Source organism: Bombus affinis, chromosome 15 (genome assembly GCF_024516045.1).
Source record: "Bombus affinis isolate iyBomAffi1 chromosome 15, iyBomAffi1.2, whole genome shotgun sequence".
Lineage (NCBI taxonomy): Eukaryota > Metazoa > Arthropoda > Insecta > Hymenoptera > Apidae > Bombus > Bombus affinis.
In genome coordinates this window covers 5,388,854-5,409,054 of record NC_066358.1, presented here as the reverse complement: position 1 = coordinate 5,409,054, position 20,201 = coordinate 5,388,854, and the positions used below count along the sequence as shown (strand labels likewise).

The window sequence follows — 20,201 nt, the reverse complement described above, 5'->3', positions numbered from 1 at the left end:
TATTTTTGCGTCAATATACGTAAATAGCTAAAAATATAATTTTATGGATGAAAAAAAAAATTCCTCCCCGGCGGGGAATCGAACCCCGGTCTCCCGCGTGACAGGCGGGGATACTGACCACTATACTACCGAGGACCTGTGGTAACATAGTATTCCAGTACTGTAGAAAAGCAAAAATTCAATGAAAATCTTACTTTATTTTTTTTTGTATTTTAATATAAAACATATTGATATAATATTTTTCATTCAACAATTAAAAATTGTGTTTTTAAGATTAATATATGTTACGATCATGGAAGAAGTATAATCTATTATTTTAATACATCACGTGCAAATGATACAAATTTTCGCCAACCATTTCTATCAAAGCATTGCTATAGATTTGTCTCGTTTGTTTCTTTCGACCGAATAATGTCTTTTAAAAAGGAAAGACGAGGTTCATTCTTAAGCGAACGTGCCCTCGTAGCGTTTAATCGATTCGTTACGCACTATCTCTTCACTAAACACACAAATTGCTAAAGTATCGATAAGCAACCACTAATACCTTACCAGTCACCAAGAGTCTATACCTACGAACAAATATGTAATTTAGAAAGTTCAACGTATAGAAAACTTACCTCCAAATGAAACTTTTCTGTTTAAATGTTGCCTAGAGAAGATTTATTTTTTTCTTCTTTTTTCTCTAAAATCGAGATATCCATAATCGACCATAAATATACGTTACTTAGAAGCAAATAATTCGTTTAGTCGATATATTATCAACGATATTATTGATAACATGTATGTCTATGTAGAAACAACTAATTTAGAGATTTCAATGTTTACACGACCTAAGTAGCTTGAATGGACGTTTTTGTTTAAATTTCACTTGGAAAACGAGGAATGCTCAGGCGTCTTCTCTTCTTCTTCTTCTTCTACCGATGAATTCGCGAGGAAACGTATACACTGCTGGAAGCATTGTAAAAGTAAACAGAAACGTGCAAGTTTTTCTCACGAGAGGAGGCCGCATGAAAAGAAGACGTGGCCGGAGGAAGGCAAACTGCAGAATGCGATTAGGGTAGAGTCAGAGTCATTCATGGGTCTCGTTACGAGACGTCTGCAAATCACTCGTCAAGGGTCATGTCGTAAATTACATGTCGTCTCATGGCCCGAGGACTGGACTCTGCGCCACACGTGTCCTTTTCCGACACTGGAAACAGTCTTTTCTCCCCGAAGAAAACGTTGAGCAGTCCTAATCGCTCCTTTTCTTTCCATACATAGGAACACTTTGGACAAATCTTCAAATCTTAAGAACTCATGCAATTTAACGAGCTTAAAAGAACCGAGGTAAAGAAGATGCACGATAGAGAAGCAGAGAAGGGAGTTTGTTTCTCAAGAAGGTCAACTGTACTTCTTTGAATGCAAATGATGAATACGCAAACACTAGTGCGTACGCTGTACAAGCAAGTTTGTTAAACGATATCTCGAAATGCGTTTTACGTCTGGTATTGTTATAATTAGATCGTGGACTTTGATGCATTTTTCTATTTTCATGAATCTGATTAAAGGAAATGGAATTTAAATCGAAATTTGCATATTTTATTGCATATTTTATTGTACACATTGTGAGCAATTTTGCTCGTTCAAATTTCCCATAAAAACATAAAAACCCGCGATCTAACTATATAATAGCCAGAAACAGTGAACTAGTTGTTCAAGGAATTTCAAAATTTCAATCATTTGAGGTATTATTATGATAATATTACAACTTAATCATTAAGTATATAAATGCCACATTACGTTGTCTTCAGATTCCATTAACTGTTTCTAAAAATTACAATATTAATTCTTAACGAACACGTTTTCGGACATAGCAAAACACGCCAGAGTAACGAATGGAAAACTAATTTACGAGGGACGAGGATTGCAATTAACTCGAGGCCACTGGCCAAGCCAGGTTCTTGTCTCTTTCGTTTTATTTTATATCGCACCTTTTACCACATTTTTGTCGTTTTCGGACGGAATCGGCGAATTCGTCGCTGCACCGGGGATCGGCAACTGGCATCAAGAAAACAGTACTCCTTATTAATCGTCGAGATGTTTATCACTGTTTAACGAAGGGGTCCTCAGAGTAATTAGGTTGCATCGTGGGGAAACGGGAAGTAACGAGGCACCTGCGTGTTTCCAGTTTCGCGTTAAAATGTTTCGGCGAAATAAATTGGCAGATTAATAGTAAACGATATTTTCGTTCCTCTCTTCCGAGTTATCCTCCACTTTCTTTTTCTTTTTTTTTCGTTTACAGTAGAACTTCGTTTATGACAACATTTTCGAAGATTCAGAGATGTCATTATATAATACAGCGATGAGTTTCTCATGAAGATAATATATTAACAAATAGATATCAGATCGATGTATGTACGGTTGCTTTGATCAAGTTTCTTGAAATTTTTGCCAATCGAAGGAACCGTTGCAATAAGAAGGCAACTTCGATTATTCTTCTATTTGATATTATTATATAATTTAAGGGAATAGTCTCAACAATCAGATTCCTTTTATTTTCAACTACTTTATATTTAAATATTTCTTCCTATTTATAAAACGACGTTAAAATAAAATAAGCCGCAGAAATATGTTATGTTTTCTTTTTTTTATAATCTTCGTTATGCTCCAGGGTATCAGTTTACTACGAAATATTTCCTGGTTTGTTTTCGGAAATTCGGTCGTTTTTTGTCGATTCGAGAAGTTGTAATTCAGAATTGTTCGAGAATCGTCCTTTCAAGGAAAATTTAGTTGACAAAAGTTTCTCAGGGTTGTATAGACTCTAGCATAGAGCGTAGGGGCGAACGTGCAACGGCAAACACGACCGATTGTTTGCAGACTTGTGCAAACGCGTTTGCGAAAACGCAAGTACCGCCCAATAGGCGGAGAAACAGCGGTGTTCGGTGGGTCGACGGCACGAAAACTTGTTCATTTTTTCCGAAAGATCACGCTAGCCACGCCATATGTTCGCTGGGCTGTTAGCTTTGCTTTTGACGGTGCCTCCGTTCCGCGTCATCTGTTCACTAAAACTTGCGAAATGTCCGGCCTGTTCTATAAAATATCGTTTTGCAAACTTATAAACGCTATCCACTTTGAAGTACACATATACCGATTCAAAGGTGGAATTATCCGTTACTGTTAATTTTTTCTAAACCTAATTTTCAATTTATCATCGTGCTGTGTATTTGTAGCGACAGTTGCCTTTATCCATACGATAACATCGTGTTTTATCCATTTTAGTCATCTCTGTAATATATCTTCTTAATAATTTAAGTGAGAATACGTCTAACTGAGCAAGTATTTTATAGATGTTTTCTTCATGTAGGTTTAATATTAGATATCTTCGCACGTCGGTGTCAATTTTTATCCTTAAAAATATTTCTAGATTTGATGAAGCTCATTGTTAAATTATGTGCAAAAATCAGTATTTTCCAATACATCTTCTCGGAACAGATTTGTCTTAGGTGACTTGAAATTGTTATACTGGTCTAATAACAGTATTCGTTTCCTTGAATTCCTTCGTGTAACAGAATGAGTAGAGCAGATTAGATTCGGCTTTTAAACCTTTCCACTTTTCATATTGATTTAATACTAGTATTCGTTTTCACGAGCTTCTTTATACGAGAAAACGAAGCAGTTTCGCTTGAATTATGTTTTCTAAATTTACATGTAGCCTCAATATTGATATTAACTTTCTCGGATTTCTTCGTGTAACAAAATGAAACGGTTTTGAGGTTCGATAGGGTTAATGGGGAGGGTCGGTTCTTTTTTTAATAAAAATTTATGCGACCGCGCTTTTCATCCGACCGAACACCGCTATACACGCGATGGAGCACGGGCTGCTTATTACGTGAGTTAAAATGTGCCAGCCGCTGATAAAGCGTTTTAAATGCAATCATTAATTTCGCGTCGCTGTTACCGCAATTAGAATTTGCATTTTATAAATATGCAGCCATGCCCCGCGTCTTTTCCTATGTTTACGGGCGCCCCCTTCTATCCTATTCCAATTGGCGCCAGTTCTTTTTCTTTCCGTCGATTACACGTAAGACCCGTACAGATTTTGCTCTGTTGGCTTCTAACGAGCCTAATGCTTGCGAGCTCTATAGTTGCCTACGTTGTTATTACATAGCAAACAAGAAACAATGAAAATACAAAAAGCTACGATAACGAGTGGAGAAGGGGGTTCATTTCTTTTAACCGAAGGTTCTAGATTTTTAATTCTATTTCCGTAGAGATTCCTATCGAATAGGAAAGTTACCTCAATCGATACGCCAAGTAGCAAGAAGTAATTTTATTCCTCAGTCTTCGATTTTTAACATTTCTTAGAATATTATCAGTATCTTGGAATGGCCGGTTCTCAACATTATTCTCGCGATTGTTTTCTCTCTCGTGTTCATATTGCATCGATTAATAAACATTGTTGGTTACGTCGCGAATCTTCCTTCTTTTAATTCCGATCCAAATTCGATTTCATTCTCACTTACGAATCCTTGGTATGGATTCGCTTATTTTCTTTTATGCGTGATGGGACCAAAAAAGTGAAGCCTAAATGGAGAATTGCTTTATTGCAACAGGTAGAGAATCTACGTAGAAAATTGTTTCATTGCAACAGGTACCTATACCTAGTGCTTTAGACACATTATATACTTTTGCGTATTATGTGCAGTCTAAGCCATTGCGTTTCTCGACACAACCACAAATGCATAAAAATTCGTGGTCTAATAACGATTGGAAACCTGGCTGCAATTTGAAACTTCTGCGACGAGGAAGAAGAACAAATTACCCAGGAACCATTTGAGGAAAATCAAGGACGCGTATTTGTTTGACGCTCCTTGTTGGCCAGGCGAGAGGATCGAAAGAGAAAGAGAGAGTTGGACGATATGAAGGGGAAGATTAGGGGCAAGAGGGAACTAAAAGTTGGGCCGAGCAATCAGCGCCACGCGTAATGCGTATCATTGGCCGGTCCTCGTAAACACGAGAGCAAAAAACAATTATTAAGGGAAGATTGAAGAGAACGGCAGCCAAGAGGGTGCAGAGCGAACGAGGATCCTTAGCACGAATCCCACGGTTGTACCGTGCCGTCTGCCTGTTGACTGTCGTTGCCATCGCGCGATTTACTGATCCTCGTCGGCGAATCTGATCGAGGGATAACCGTAAATTGCGAGAAGCTTCAACCAACGATGTGCTAATGACATTTTTTGACATTTAGCCTTTCGTTCAGTCGTTTACGTGTTGCAAGATAAGCGAAGAACACTGACAGTCTCCTTACATGGTAATAATAATATGGTGTCTGGTCTCAATGAAGATATTTACACAACTGTTCTGTACATATTATGCATGTTATTTAAAACTTTCTGAAATTTGATTAGCGTTGCAACGAAACACGACTGTCATGATTATATTGGTCGAATTTTAAGCGAGCCATTGCACAACCATCTCGCTAATGATTTTGTTATCGATGTCACGTTAACGTTTCCTTATTTCTATAATCAAATTTTAACCTAAATCGAACCTCTCGTTTCAAAACATACCGCTAAACAGATAAATTAACAACCTCGCAGCTCAACTACCTCAAGATCAACACGATTCCGCAAATTGACCGGCAAGAACGTGGCGCCAACGGGACAATTCAGTTCGCACCGGTAATTCGGTCGTTTGCAGAGAGCTAACAGCTTCATAGAAGGTTCCCCGAGCCACCAAGTCCCAGTTACCGGGCGAAATGGCCGGGTCAGAGGAGGAGTTACGCGAAACTGCGTAAGTAAGAGGTAATCGGTAAACAAGCAGCGGTTAGTTTTACGGGATGGAGCGAACTACAATGCAGAAGAAAGTCTCGTTTCTTACTGGAGGTTTTACCGTGTTTACCTTTCCGCTGTCGACGACCCGATTGCAGATCGGATTCGATGGGTTACGAACTCGTTTCGAGCGATCTCGTGGCGATTCGTGGAAACAACGAACCGCTCGTAATCGTTTCTTCTCTCGCAGCTAGTCTACCACCAATTTTTTACGTGCTCTTTCTTTGGTAGATTTCCGGATAAAGAGGAATTCATTGTCAGTTTTTCTTTTAACGAGACCCGCCTGGGAGTTGTTCCTGCCTCGGGCTTTCGCACGCTTTGTGTGTCTCACCTCGAAGAGAAACGGCGCCATAAACTCGGTCCATAGTTCTGTTAACGCTCGTCACCGTTATCAGTGCCATTAGAGGAAATATTGAAACCGAGCTTCGTGATTAAGAGCGGATCTCGACGATGTAGGAGTGAGAGTTCAGTGCAAATGGATGAAAGAGTCTTGGGAGCTTCTCGAGAGTCCTAGAACAGTTAAGAGAGAATCATGTGAAAATTATTTTTTTCCTTATTCCTAAATATTATTTTATCCGTTCCTTTTTTTATTAAAGGTTCAGTCTATTGATATATGATTCTTTCTTCGATCAAAAAATCACTGTTTTTCACCTTTTGTTCGGCTCATCCAAAATGAATATGAAAAATGCTAGACAGCAGTAAAAAATTTCATGAATCTTTAGTCCAATACTTTCCTTGTTCGGATCGAATTGTGAAACAGTTCTTATCGACTCGTCGAACAGAATGATGTAACTTAGGAGTACGTAAGTCGGGATATGACGATACAAAAGAGGAATTCCTCGCACTGTACGAATTGATAGATCGACGTTGGCCGTGGCCCTTAAATGTCGACGTAAAATCCACCGGATCAATAATCCCGATTCGTCTCGGTTCATTTTCTGTTTTTAATTATACGTAGGTTAGCCAGGGTTAACCCCATTAAGCCTCGCGATGCCCCAAGAAGCTACCGTGATTTTTATTTCTGTTTCTGTTCCACCAAAGATCCCATTATGCTCGTTTGCGTTAAATATTTTCGTGCGTGCCGCCAACACCGGCACAGGAAGTTGCCCCCAACCCCTAACCTCGTCCGCCCCCTGTGTTTTTTTTCGATCGTAGACCCACGCACGATCAATTATTCGCGCGCAAATAGAACCTCTTGCACGCGTTCTATTAAGAGTTAAGAGTCGATGAAGCAATTAGCTTGGAACCCTGACCAACTCTTCTTTCCTCCTTCTCTTTGCCATTTTTCTCATTTAGTCAAAGTGAATATAGATAATTAGGTATTTATTTAATTTCGATCTCACGGTCAGGAAATAGACTTAGATTACACGTATGATACCGTATACTTACTCAATCGTATCGAATGTAGTCGCACTTACTCATCCCACACTTTCACGCTCTCACGCCTATTTACGTCTAAACTTAGCGCCATCTAAACCTACAATTATAATTAAAGACCACAAAAGAATCTACTATTGCCACGGCGTTATCTCCTTAAGTTGCTTTGGTATCGTTTTTATTTCTCTTCTCTCACTTTTCCTTTCTTTAATTGCTCTAGTAACAGCGAATACATTTATCTGATAAAATGTAAATATATGTATATGCACAGAGATTGGACGAAATAATGGAAACATGTGATATATGTATATGCGTATGCATAATATGTATGTGGCATATAAGTGTTTTCATTATTTGGTCCAATCGTTGTGTTTCCATGTATATATTTGGAATCACAATATAAAACAAAGTCTAACCTCAACGTGACAGAAAATTAAGAAAGCAATCGGTCTGAATCGATGTTCTTATTTCACTGACGCGTACGTTACGTCGTTTCGATTACTTACAACTGTCAGAATACAACCTTATACAATTTTCCATTTTATTACTTAATTAGCAATTAGTATCCGACATATTTACGTCTTTCTCGGCTACTCTGTGACGAATTAATAATAATAATCGAGTCACATGGGCTGCGCTGGAACGAAATTAATAACGATTGCGTACGAGTTTAATTATACATCTTCGATAATATTTCTAGTAAGATGATTCCTCTTAACGATTTCATTAAAGAAATGCCGTCAGTTCATACGCTTGTGCTCTTTCAAGTTTCGCTAATGTGAAATTTGAAGAAACGCGATTTCGTCGGGCCTGATCGATTAAAAATGCTCGTTGCTTCGAACTAACCGGGCTAAGAGAAGTGGAAAGAGGCGAAGGAAAGCGAAAGGAGGAGGAACAGTTTCGAGCTCCCAAGGAATCGGAGGCAAGGGAGCCGGTATTCAGATAATATGCTAATTTCTTGACAGGTAAGTAAAGCACGTAGCAGATTAGCCCCATACTAACCTCACAATTCAGTCGAATCGGTAATGGTTATGGCCGTTAATGGCTACGTATTTCAAGTCGAGCGACGATCGTTTTACTATACACCGCTCGCCTCTCCTCTTTGTTTGTACTCAGTCGACGATAGGTAATGCCTCTTCGGTAGATATTCCATCCTACTAATTCGGTATGCAGTTTCGTCTGTTATCTTGCCCTCCACCGAAATCTCATTTTCAAACGGGAGGCGAGAGGATCGGGCCAACGTTGGCGAACTTTCGAGCCGTGCAACCTCTCCAGATCGTGTCCAGCTGGAGGCTGAATCCTTTCTTTTCTCAATGTTCACGTCTGCTAAATCAATATCGATGTGGTCAAAAATTACTGCTCTTATACCAATCCCCAGTCGAAAGGGACGAAGAGAGATCTTACGTTTTCTTTCATGCCACGAAGAGCTACAAAGATTGAGTATCGGAATTCATGATCTTGTTACGAGCATCCGACAGTTACAGGGCGAAACGTCCAAGTTAAGCTGCAACGCGATAAGAAAGTAGGGAGACGGATGGTCTGAACCGGTATTCTTACTCTACTGACGCATATGTTGCGTCGTCTCCATTATTTGAAGCTTCCAAATAAAATTCTCCATTTTGTTACTCAGATCCATAACGAGTATTCGACATACCCAAAAAATTTGACTTACTCTCACGAACGTATTTACCACGAGGAAATGGTACAGATAATCTCAAGTTTCAAGCTGGATCTTGGAGAACAACATAAAGTTTGTTAACGTTATGGATAATTGATCGTTTGAATACTTTTGTCATCTCTAGGAAACACGTCACTCGTAATCGTTATACATATTCTCGGACTTGTTTCAAATTTTATCAACGCAATTACGACGATCGTACCTCGACACAACGCTATTTTATTGGCAAGCAGCGTCTACAAATGTTCGGATACTTTCGCGAGCCTGCGTCGATTTATCCAGAAACGTTGGAAGCAATTTTTGAATTGCACGTACGACGAACAAAGCACCGTGAAGAAGAAATGAAGAAAACGGAGCTCGTAGAAATGCTTAAGAGGAAAGATCAAAGGTCGCGTTTTCTACTGAAAGAAGTCGCGATATCGAGCATAAAGGATCGGCCGTATTGGTGGCAAGGGCCGTGAAAGCGTTCCGATATTAATTAAACGGCGGCCAAACGAAAACGCTCGTTCGGAAGAAGCATGAAACGAAGCGAGGAAATTAAACGGGGCCCCGTTCTGCGCACTGGGCCGGTCCCAGCAACACAACGACCGCGAAAGGTCGGTGTATCCGAAGCCAGTGACTTTCTACCAATGATGCCGGGGCGGATTGTTCCTCTTCGTAGCCTGGCATGGACGCACAACAATTATTATTATATCATCCGAGTGTCAAGAGGGTCAAGCGTGCCGCGACTACGTATAGGCATAATATCGAAGCTTATAGAGAACGCCACGTTTCTCCGCCCCCTGTACGCCTCGATACGTAATTATCCGGCTGACTGGCTCCGCCAGATATTTATGGGATCGAGAGCGAAAGATCGAAATCGATTCGTGGCCCCGCGCACTGGGTAGCACCCATCTGCTCCCTCGATCTGTCTCCTCTTCGGTCCATTGTCTCTGCAACTTTTAGAGAACATCTTTTCGTTTTGAAAGAAAAATCTTTGAAGACGTTGTGATATAGTTGCTGAATAACTGTTTCGAGGATCTCGTAAGAAACTGGAGTCTGTCGTTTGTGGTCGTATGTCCAAATGAACACGATATTGTGTTTCTTTCGATCCGTTTTAAATTCTTTCGTGTTATAATTTTATTTAGTTGTTGTCTGATGAAAATGATGTTGCGTGACGATGCGTTTATCGGTTAAGGAAGCGCGAAAATATACCTAATTATCGTAAGTACCCTTTGAAAGTAGTTTACGAAGGTATTGTTAATAGCTCGGGGAAATCTTCAGTAAGAAAATGTTCAACATAGAATACAATATTCTCGATAATCGTACAGTTTTAGTTTCAGACTCGACGTTGAAGTCAAGAGAATCTTTAAAGAAGGAAATTGATCATTTTTTTGATCTACCAATGAAGGTGACGAAATTCTTTTATAATGAAAATATAGTTAGCATGGTTAAGCGACGATAGTCGTTCTTCATGTAACAATCGGCGAATAAGGAAGTTGGCCAAAAGCGTTGGTCTAACTCGGCAACTTTCGCGCAATTTCACCTGGCCTCCCTGTATACACAGATTGGCAACACGATACCGGTAAAGTAATCCCGTGGAGGAGTAATCGCTGCGTTCCTGACGTATCGATCAACCACCGGATATCCACGGCACGTCCTGCATAAGGTACGCGTACATGCAACCATCGGACCCGAAGAAAAAGGGATACAACGCGCCTCGTGACGAGAGAGACGTTGCGTGCCTTCCCGATGCCTTTACGCCGAGCTTCGATATTAGGTCGACACTTGGATATTAGTTCATTCGGTAGTTGCGTGCTGCCAGTAATCGCCAGGTCGCTGTCATTTTATCGAACCGAGTCCGTGAAGCTCTGATCTCCCTGATCCAATTCGTGAAATTTGAAATCTTTATTTCAAGAGTTTGATTCTTTGGCAGGAGAACAGATAGAATCGTTCTTCAGACGTTATCGTGTTCTATAACGAGCTTTCTGGATAAAAAAGTATTATTAGGTGGTTGAAGTATTGTAGAAAGTCAGAAAAGTTTTAGAGGTTAGATTGAAAGATTTTGCGTGTTTATCGGCGATGAAAAGGTCGATGTTGGTGCGATTTTTAATGTTAGAATTATCCAGTTTCGGAATGGCGTAGGATCATCAAAAAGGATACGCAATGCAACAAAGCAACATAATTAATCATTTTTACGCAAAAAGTATCTACCAGAATTATCTACAAAGCAGAAACCTTTCGACATAAATTTCGTCCGTTCATAAATTCCTTTACACCGCCCAATCCCGAGAAAAAGTCAAGTTTTAGGGAAAAAATTGCTAACTTGCAGTTAATGTCTCTCCAATTTCATAGCCGATTACGGAGCAAACCCAATCGTCAGCACTGAACGTTAACACGCAAAGACGCGCGTGTACGAGCATAGGACCTTGAATGGAAAGGAACTCGCGCGGCCCGTTGATAGGAAGGACAACGGGCCTCTGGATCGCATGTCCTTTAGCTGGATGGATTTACGAGGGCCGACGATATAGCGAGCTTATGCCCCGGACATCGGGGCTCATTCAGTAGCGATGGACGCACGGATAATGGCGTGCCGGCAGGGATGTCGGTTAGGTCAGGTTTTTAACGGTCACGTGATCACGTCATCGTGCGTGCTCGTTCGGACAGAATGGACCACGCGAAGCCACCGCCCTGAAACGTCACGAACTCGAGCAGCGATGAAGATGATCTTCGTCGCCCCGCTTTTTATTGCCGCCTCAAGACCAGCCAGAAACGCTTAACGGTCACCAGCTCGAATTAACGAGTGAAAAACTCTCGTAGCCGAGATCTGGTTTGACATTGGAACCCTCTGCCCAACACCTGGACGACTCAATCGCCAAGGAGATGGTCTTCGTCGTTTTCCGAGTTTGACAAGAAGTGACGTCGCTCAGAATGGAGGGATTAAGGAATCTTCTTTTCTTTCAATATTTTCCCTTTCAATCTTGGCGTTTTCATTATTACGACGAATTTAAATGATTTTTCCATTAACAATCCGCACGACTCAGTCGTGGAAAATCGGTGTTCTTCGAAATGGAGAACCTCAGAGTCCTAAGAATCTCGTTAGGGGAATTTTTCTCTATCTTACTTCCCTATTTCTTCTACTTTTCTATTTTAATTTTCTAATTGGTGATCTGTTAACATGTTTTTCGATATTTAAGACGAGTATTCAAACGGATTTGTCTGTCCACGTCCTGGTTGATTCTATACTTTCTTTGACACAGAGAGCATTCCTTATTTCCATTTTTAATACGAATGTCTTCATTGTTATTTATATATTTCTCTAATGTTCGAGGACAGTATCTGTGGTATTTGAGTGGATGTAGGTTGTAAACAATATAGAAATCTATGGTAGATTCGATTCATTGGACAGGTCTGGCGACCGTGTTAACGCTGGAAGTAAATAGACATCCCTTGACAGAATTGTCTGTATTCTCGGAATTCTATCAACGTTGTTAACAAATTTGTTACAAAATCACACGTCTACCTTATCCCGTGTGTCTAATAGTATTTCTTCCAAAAATGAACGGCGAAATTATATCTAATGTGTTTGTAATTCCTGCAATATCTTATTCAGGAAGAACTGCGATTCTCCCTAAGCAAATAACGCTCTACACCTTTTATAATCATACTGATCTGCGAGCTGAATGTTGGCTCTATTAAATTGTACATTTTGATATCTTATTGATAGATTCATTTGGAGAATTTGTGTAGTAAAATGGAGAAAATTGGAGACACACGTTGGTCTCGTCATCGGTTGTTGGATGATCGCTCGCCACGCGGTTCGACTAATTTCAAGCGGTCTTCCTGGCCATATTTGATCAGTATCGGCTTGGCTATCCGATTCAATCCGTCATTCGACGCTGTTTGCATCGGTAATCTCGGTATCTAATCTTTCGAGCAGCGGTGTCGTCTTATGAGGCTAATCCGGCCTCGAAAAACGAGCGGATTGTGGCCTGCCGAGGGCAAAACCCACCCTAGAGTCAACTAACCAGATCATACGCCTCAGCTGGCATCAGGGGTGTCCAACATTCCGCGAATATCCACTTAAATATTCGCCCAAAGGGAAGAAAGTGGATTCGTACGTGTCCAAATCCACGTTTCTCGACTAAAACCACCCTTTTCTTTCACCCTAATAAACAATCCAACTTTTTATCACGTATAGGAGCCAAAAAAACGACGAAAATTATCGTTTTGCTTCCTATAAAATCGTTTTTATGGACTTATTTTATTGAGTCTATTGGCACTTAAGACGCAAATTGGGGCTGCGGATAATAGACATCGCTTTTAAATGATTTTAATTGGGTTTTCGAAAAGGGCCTAAAGGGCGACGGTATCCAGCGATGATAGGGCGTGGTTTGCCCAGCCCTGGTCATCGGGGATAGGCTGATCGGGGGGTGGCAAACGAGATTACTTTGATCCCGAATCCAACAAACTCAGTCTGATGCCTGCTAACCGCAGCTCTTCCACTCGTACGCCTCGAATAATCCAATAGTTTTACCATGTCTGCACACCGGCTCGACTTGTTCGTCGACAGGTCTCGACCGATATATCCTGAATTTTCCTCGCGGATACGCGGATTCCAGAACGTCCGCTGGTTTAATACGCACCAGCCACCAACGGAAGACCGAGAAATGTCGGCTTCCAGCCCCCGCGACCTTCCCATCCGATACTGGATTATTGATGGATTTTAAGAAGGCCTATAATCGGCTATCGCCGACTTTGTCCCGATTTTTCCCAGTTTTATCCAAGCTCAACACGATCCGGCTTCGGAATCGTGCAAATGTCCCGACCAATGTCCCAACGTTGGCTTCGTTTCAGCAGAATTCCGTAAAATTTCTTCCAAGATTTATCCCTTCTCGTGTTAGCTGCCTGGAATTTTATCGGAAGTGTAGAAGATGAGTTTTGTTTCCTCTTTCGTGCTAGCTTCCAGGAATATTACGAAAAACGTAGGAGAAGACGTATAGTTTCTATTTAAAAAAATTTACATTTCTATACCATCTTGTGTTAATTTTTCGCATCTTTGTGGGAAGAATGGAGAAACAAGTCTGCGTATAGTAGCGTGTCAAGTTTGGAGACCGTTTTGAGATTATCGCGATAATTTCTAAATAAGCGTGAAACCATGATTTGTTAGGAATATTTCATGTATTACCGTGTTCGAGTTCTTTGTGATTTTACGAAAGCTATGCGACATCTGATTGTAGAGTCGTTTACGTTAAAAAAGTAATTTATCCTAGAGACAAGAGAACTATACATATAACTATACGTCTTGTACTTCAAACGTTTCATTTAGTGGATAATGCCACGTTTAAGTCTGGCTACTCGTGTCCCGACACTATTCCCTATTCCATCTGCTCCAAATCAATATTCTCTCTATAGACATGATCATGATCTCACTAATGTGTTGTTCTTAAGCTACAAAATATTATTCGACGTATGGTGTTCTTCTTTAAAAACACGTGGAGTACATCTAGAACATGTTAACCGAGAGCCTAGTTAAAGCGAGGAGTTGTCCTCTTTAGTATGGAAAACGACACCGAATCCTTTGGGACGGATTACGAACGCGGTAGAAAGTCCCGCAGGTATAGCAGTTTTCCTCTGGTTAGAGATTAGGTTGCACCCTTAACTGGTTTGCATTTCAATCAATGCTCTTGTCAGAGTACAAAAGCTCTTTGCTACCACGGCCCGGGCGCAGTTCATTCTCGTCGTTGCCACGATACGCACAGTACGCTCATCCGAATCGTCGTTTTTCTTTGCGAAATTAAGCTACTAGTGATCGTCAGCGAAATTGCGCGTGTTCGTCTCTTGGAAGTCGAGGTCTGTATCTTTCCTCTTCCTCGTAGTCTCGTAGGGTTTCTTTTTTCTAATTAATCGAGTATTTAACGTTCTGTACTTTGGATCGTTCTCATAGGTTCGCGTAAATCAATAAGCAAATATTGAAGAGTTAAGTCAAGAGTAGTCAAGTGCGAAAGTTAGAGAGTTTAGAAAGAAGTTAAGTTTCAGACGTGAAAACTGAAAACGGCACGCGATGAACGAATCGCCAGATAGAAACGACGATGAAGTTGATTGGGAGAGGTGTTTCGGTTGGACATGGCAGAATTGATCATACGCGAAGAGAATTGAATAAATAGCGGCTTGCTCGAGAATCGTGAGCAAGCAATCGTGTGGAGAACCGCGGCAGCCAAGGTGTAGGTAGCAGGTAGAGGTCATGCCTCTGAGTATCTCTGTCACCCCACGAACACCTTCTAAGAAGAGAGAAGATAACGGTGGTCAGTGACAAGTGCGAAGCCATTTCAAGTGGTTTGCTCACGGGACGAGTTTCTTAACCCGTTTAGCCTCGATGCTCATAATTAACCCTCCATAAACAGAATTCTGTGAGGCTCGCGAGACAGCTAGATTGTAATTCATTCCAACTTTTTACTTTCATCGGAAATTTAATCTAAAATTATAAACGAATCTTGGCGGGGAAAGAAGTTTTCAATTCGCGAAATGTGAACAAATGGATATGTGACTTCTGAATTACACGGTTATCTCGTGAATCGGATCTTTCGTTCGTTAAAAACTTGTATAATCACAGACCAAAAAGCTAATAAGCACGAATAAACTTGAGTCGATTTTAGTCCCTGCAAATATAAATACCGTCTACGGTACAACTCATTTTTAACAGAAATAAAACGACAAGTCGAAAAATAGAGAGTCTGCAGAAAGTAAGAGTCTGCTGACGCTTGCGACTGCTTAAACTACCACCCTACATAATTAAAAACGAGCTTCAAAAATGAACATGAAGCGAATGGGATTCGTCCAAAAACACACATGTAAATTTCAAAATCCATCGATTCTGGCCAAAGTAAAAGATACCTATTCTCTGAACCAACGAAAGAACAATTACCCATTGAAAAGTCAGACTCGCGATCAGCGATCGGCCAAGGTTCCTCGTAAGCGTTATCTTCATGGCAAAGCGTGGCTACAAGCGGGGCTCAAGTGTGAAGGTGATTTTCGAGGCTGAGTGAATTCTGTACGCTCTGGCAAAGGACGAAGGGAGAAGGAAGGGCGAGGAGAAGATGCGCTGGGAGATAGGTGGGAGAAAAAGGGACGAAACGGAGAAGAGGAACGAGGAGGAGGGAGGGGAGGGGATCGGTGGTGGCGCGGCGCTGGTTCGAACAGGACTTGGAAGGATACAAGGTCCTGGTATGCGGTGATATCAACTCATTACCATGCCCAGTGCAGACAGCAGGGTGTGACTTTGCATCCATTAGGATAATTGCTGCTCTAAGTCTCCCAGTGATTTCTTCGTGATCGCTGATTGCTTTACGCGCGCGACGCGCGATAATTCATCGATTGGCGCCACCTTTAAGCGCGAACACGAGAGTAACCGCTTATCGTTGGCCAGAATAACGATACCCTCCTACCGTATTCCGGAATCCTGTACAATTTCCCGTGCACTTTCGAGATCGTGTTTCGGATATACACCGGCTCGTTATGGAACAATTCAATGTCCACGTTGTACGCGTTATATAAAACATCTTGGAATTTCTGTTAACGCTATAGCGAGACAAGAGCGTCGTGATTATATCGATCAGATTTGAAAGCAATCTGGAAACGTATATAGAAGTTGCAAGATATTTAGTGCGAACATACTCTTGTGAAGGATTTGATATATGAACATGTAATAAGCGCTAAAGATGGTTCCACTAAATATTTTATTTTGTGAAAACACGAGTAGGAATTCAGGATAATTCTACGCTGTTTTCGCAGGAACATGAAAATATTGAAAAACGTCAGAATGTTGAAGAAGAAACAGAATTGGATATTCATCGACATAAGGTCATCATAAAAGACTGTACGCTGTTTCTTTTTAGAATCACGTTGCGTCCACATTGGACTAGAATAAATATCCTAAAATCTTCGAATCAATTCCTTCATACTCCAAAGATCAACGAATGCGCTTGCGATCACCAAACAAACTCGCATATCTAAACTTCTCAATAAGTCAAGAGACTGTAACAACCTAGAAGCCCCCTAGGGCCCCATCCGAGGTTCGGTTTTTCCGTGTCTCGCGTCGCAGCTTTAGGCCGGGTGGAACACGAGAAACGATTCCATTGGATAATTAATTTCATCCTTAATGAGCCTGAGGGGACGTATGTTAATGCGGGGAGCGTAGGATATTTACATTTACGGTAGCCAGCACGAGCGTGGCCTCCGCTTTCGGACACTCGTAACCTACACCGCCTGGAGAAACGGAACAGATAACTCGTCCGTGTGTTTCTCCTCTCCTCTCCTCTGTCCTTTCCTCTCTTCGTTCGTTGTTCCTCGTGGAGTTGAACTGACTTGCAGGAGGAAGAGAAGTCAAGAGAAGACGTGTCTTTCTACCGTGGGGATTTCCTGAGGAACGAACGAGCACGGGAATTAGGACCACTAATCTTTCCTGCTGGCGAAAGAGCGACGAGAACCGGGCCAACAGCCGACAAATGCGTTTGCCAGGCCCGTTTCCACCTTCCTTCTTCCTCTTGCGAGGATATTTCTCGCTTCTTTTTTGCCTTCACGTCTGGAGTTCCTTGTACCTTGTCACGGGAATTCGGTAGCACGGCCCGTCGACTCTGTTCGCGGCCCTTTTTCGCTCGAGCCGAGGCCTCCATCCTCACCCAACGCTGGATGGAGTGATTAAAGACGCCGTTAGAAGGCGTTTAGAAGAGGACTCGATGCCTCGCTCGTTTGTCAGGTCGTTCTACCATCCTCCCTCTTGTCCATTCTGAATTTTAGACGAGACAGTTTTCTGTCTTACAGGGTGTTAGGTAACATCTTCTTGGTATTTCAAGCATGCTGTTGGGGAAGAAGTATCAAAATATCCTAAAGAAATGATTCACACATGCGCTGTATATGATAAATTTGTAAGCTCGTTACGAAAAATTACGAATCGATATTTTTTTTATTATTCCGCGAGATTTCCATAAAAAATTGTTTTACAGTGGCCACAAAAGGTTATCCGTGGATACTTTGTATTTTTCATTGAAGCGTCTCTTTTCACGGATCGGATGTTTCATTTTTACAGTCTCAGTTTATGATTGATGTCGATTTTGGGTCAGATCGATACACTGGCCAGTGGTGGATTATGTAAATTTCGATAAAATAAATCTGCTCAGATTCAAGAGAGAACGAGCGTAAAAATATTCTCGAAGTATTCTCGGGAATTATTCGAGAATACTTCGTAAACCTATCACTTAATCAACGACTCATAAAATCAGGACAATCTCGATGATGATCCACATAGCGAAGCAATTGATCGAGCAAAGCGTTGCGAGCCAGCCATGCATTTCCCGCGGATTATTAATGCGGCCGGTATCTAGCTTCAAAGTGATAATTACCCGGAGAAAATTGCTATCTGTACGAAGCAAGGCGAAAAGCCCGAAGATTGCCTGGTCGATGGAATCAGACCGGTTTTCACGAGCTGATACGCCGTGCATCGGCGCGAGACAATAAATTTTATTATCGATTGCATCGATCGCAATTTACGCGTCGCGTTAACGACTCTTTAACGCGTCCAACTTAATCCGATCGTTTGCTGACTAATCTCAATGTTAATCGAATTTATATCGCTTTTCGATTGCTTATCGATTAGACGAATTGTCATGATTTTTTAAATCGTGTTTTCTTTATCTTTAATGAATTCACTACACTCGACGAAATTATGAGAACTATTAACAGTTGAAATATAACATTTTTACGAAGACTTTCATTTAGTGCTATAAATTTATTAGGTTTCTATCAAAAAAAAAAAAAAAAAAACTATGAATCGTTAGTTTTACATGGTCAATGAAATTTCTATTCTTCTTTGCTATAAAATTTTGATAAAATCGTGATCGTGGCCATTTTCACTATTCTGACAAAATTGATATTCATACGAACAGAGTGGAGTTTCTTTTTCAAATGGTCAACGAATGATCTCAGTTCGTATCGAGAGACCCGAGGTCGTCTCAGTTCCTAGACGCCTAATCCCGTGCACGGTTAGTCAGAGGTGTACACACGGAGACACAGGTCCGTGACATACGCGCGGCATGCGTGTCCCATGCGAGAGAACCAGCCGGCCGCTTCGTTCTCGCACCTGTTGACTTCTAACTCGACCGCTTGATTAACGACTCTCCTTCCTAAATCACGCGGTCTCGCGATTTCTTACTCCATCACGTGAGCACCGACACTGCCGTTTCACGACACGCTTTTTCGCTTCTGCGCTTCTACACGAGCCCCGATGAGCATCGGATCACAGGGTGGAATTCGCCCGACAAGATACGGTACTCGTGCAATCTCTCGAAGAACTCGAACAACAATCCGAGTGTTTCGGATTTCGCAGATGAAGCTTTTCCGCTCGAAGCAACTGAAACTTTGACGTAGAATATCATTTTGCGTCGACACAAAGAATTTTTCGATGATGCATCGTACACGAAATACATTGTATCGATATCGTCGAAATGATACAACAGGAAGGCTGCAATGTTTTACTTTGAAAGAGGAAACTGTTTCATGGAAAGGATGGAAGAACGAACGAAATACTTTTCGATCTTGATGAAAACATTTTGGCCAAACAAAGCGAAACGAAAATAAAGTCTGAAATACGTCTATAAATGAAACCGCGCGAATATCGAAGGTCTAGGGGAGGAATGATTGGTTTGAAGGGATCTATTCTCGCACGCAAGATCCATACAGATCTCATACAGAACAGGATACCAAGAGCTTGAAGTGGGTGATTCGATCTTCCAAGATCATGCTTGACAATTATCCTTGTGCAGCGGCTATTAGGAGGTCAGGAGCTAACGCGGACGAGGGGCATGATTAATAGATAATTGCGTCTGAAATAGCCAATCCTCGTGGTAATGACTGAGCTCTGATGAGACGGGGAGGCAGTTAAGTCATACAAAATGCGCTACCGGTTAAGCGGATGTACGTAGCCGAGCATGTGTAATGGTTGATGGGTTAATTAAGAGTAGTTTATCATTCGTAAAGTGTCCTTTGAGGATGGGACCACACGTGAGCCTGAATACTCTACGATCATAAACGATAAGCGGTACGTTTGACATTTCCATTGACGTTTATTATCTCATATTTATTATTTTCCCCATTATGAAATGAGAATTATTCTTAAAATTGATAACCTCCAGCGTTTATATCTCATTGATGTATCACAGCACGATCTTCGACTTTGTAATCGAGTTTAGTACATCGATTATTATTCGGGAACATCAGATTAATAGAAGATAGTTTTCATTCGAGAGTTTGAATGGTGCCGCGGCAATTCCCAGCCAATGAAACGTAATCGTTTAAGGACTAAT

The 20,201-nt window shown here is 41.2% G+C and overlaps 2 protein-coding genes and 1 non-coding gene across 5 annotated transcripts in view; 2 read left to right on the top strand and 1 right to left on the bottom strand.

The window, feature by feature from the left end:
* Positions 1-20,201, top strand: part of LOC126925042 (aryl hydrocarbon receptor protein 1) — a 159,929-nt gene that overhangs the window by 26,767 nt on the left and 112,961 nt on the right. The window lies entirely within an intron of this gene.
* LOC126925044 (venom dipeptidyl peptidase 4) overlaps positions 1-20,201 on the top strand; it is a 512,928-nt gene that overhangs the window by 389,617 nt on the left and 103,110 nt on the right. The window lies entirely within an intron of this gene.
* Positions 64-135, bottom strand: Trnad-guc (transfer RNA aspartic acid (anticodon GUC)). The gene has a single exon. It is a non-coding gene; the product is annotated as a tRNA-Asp (tRNA).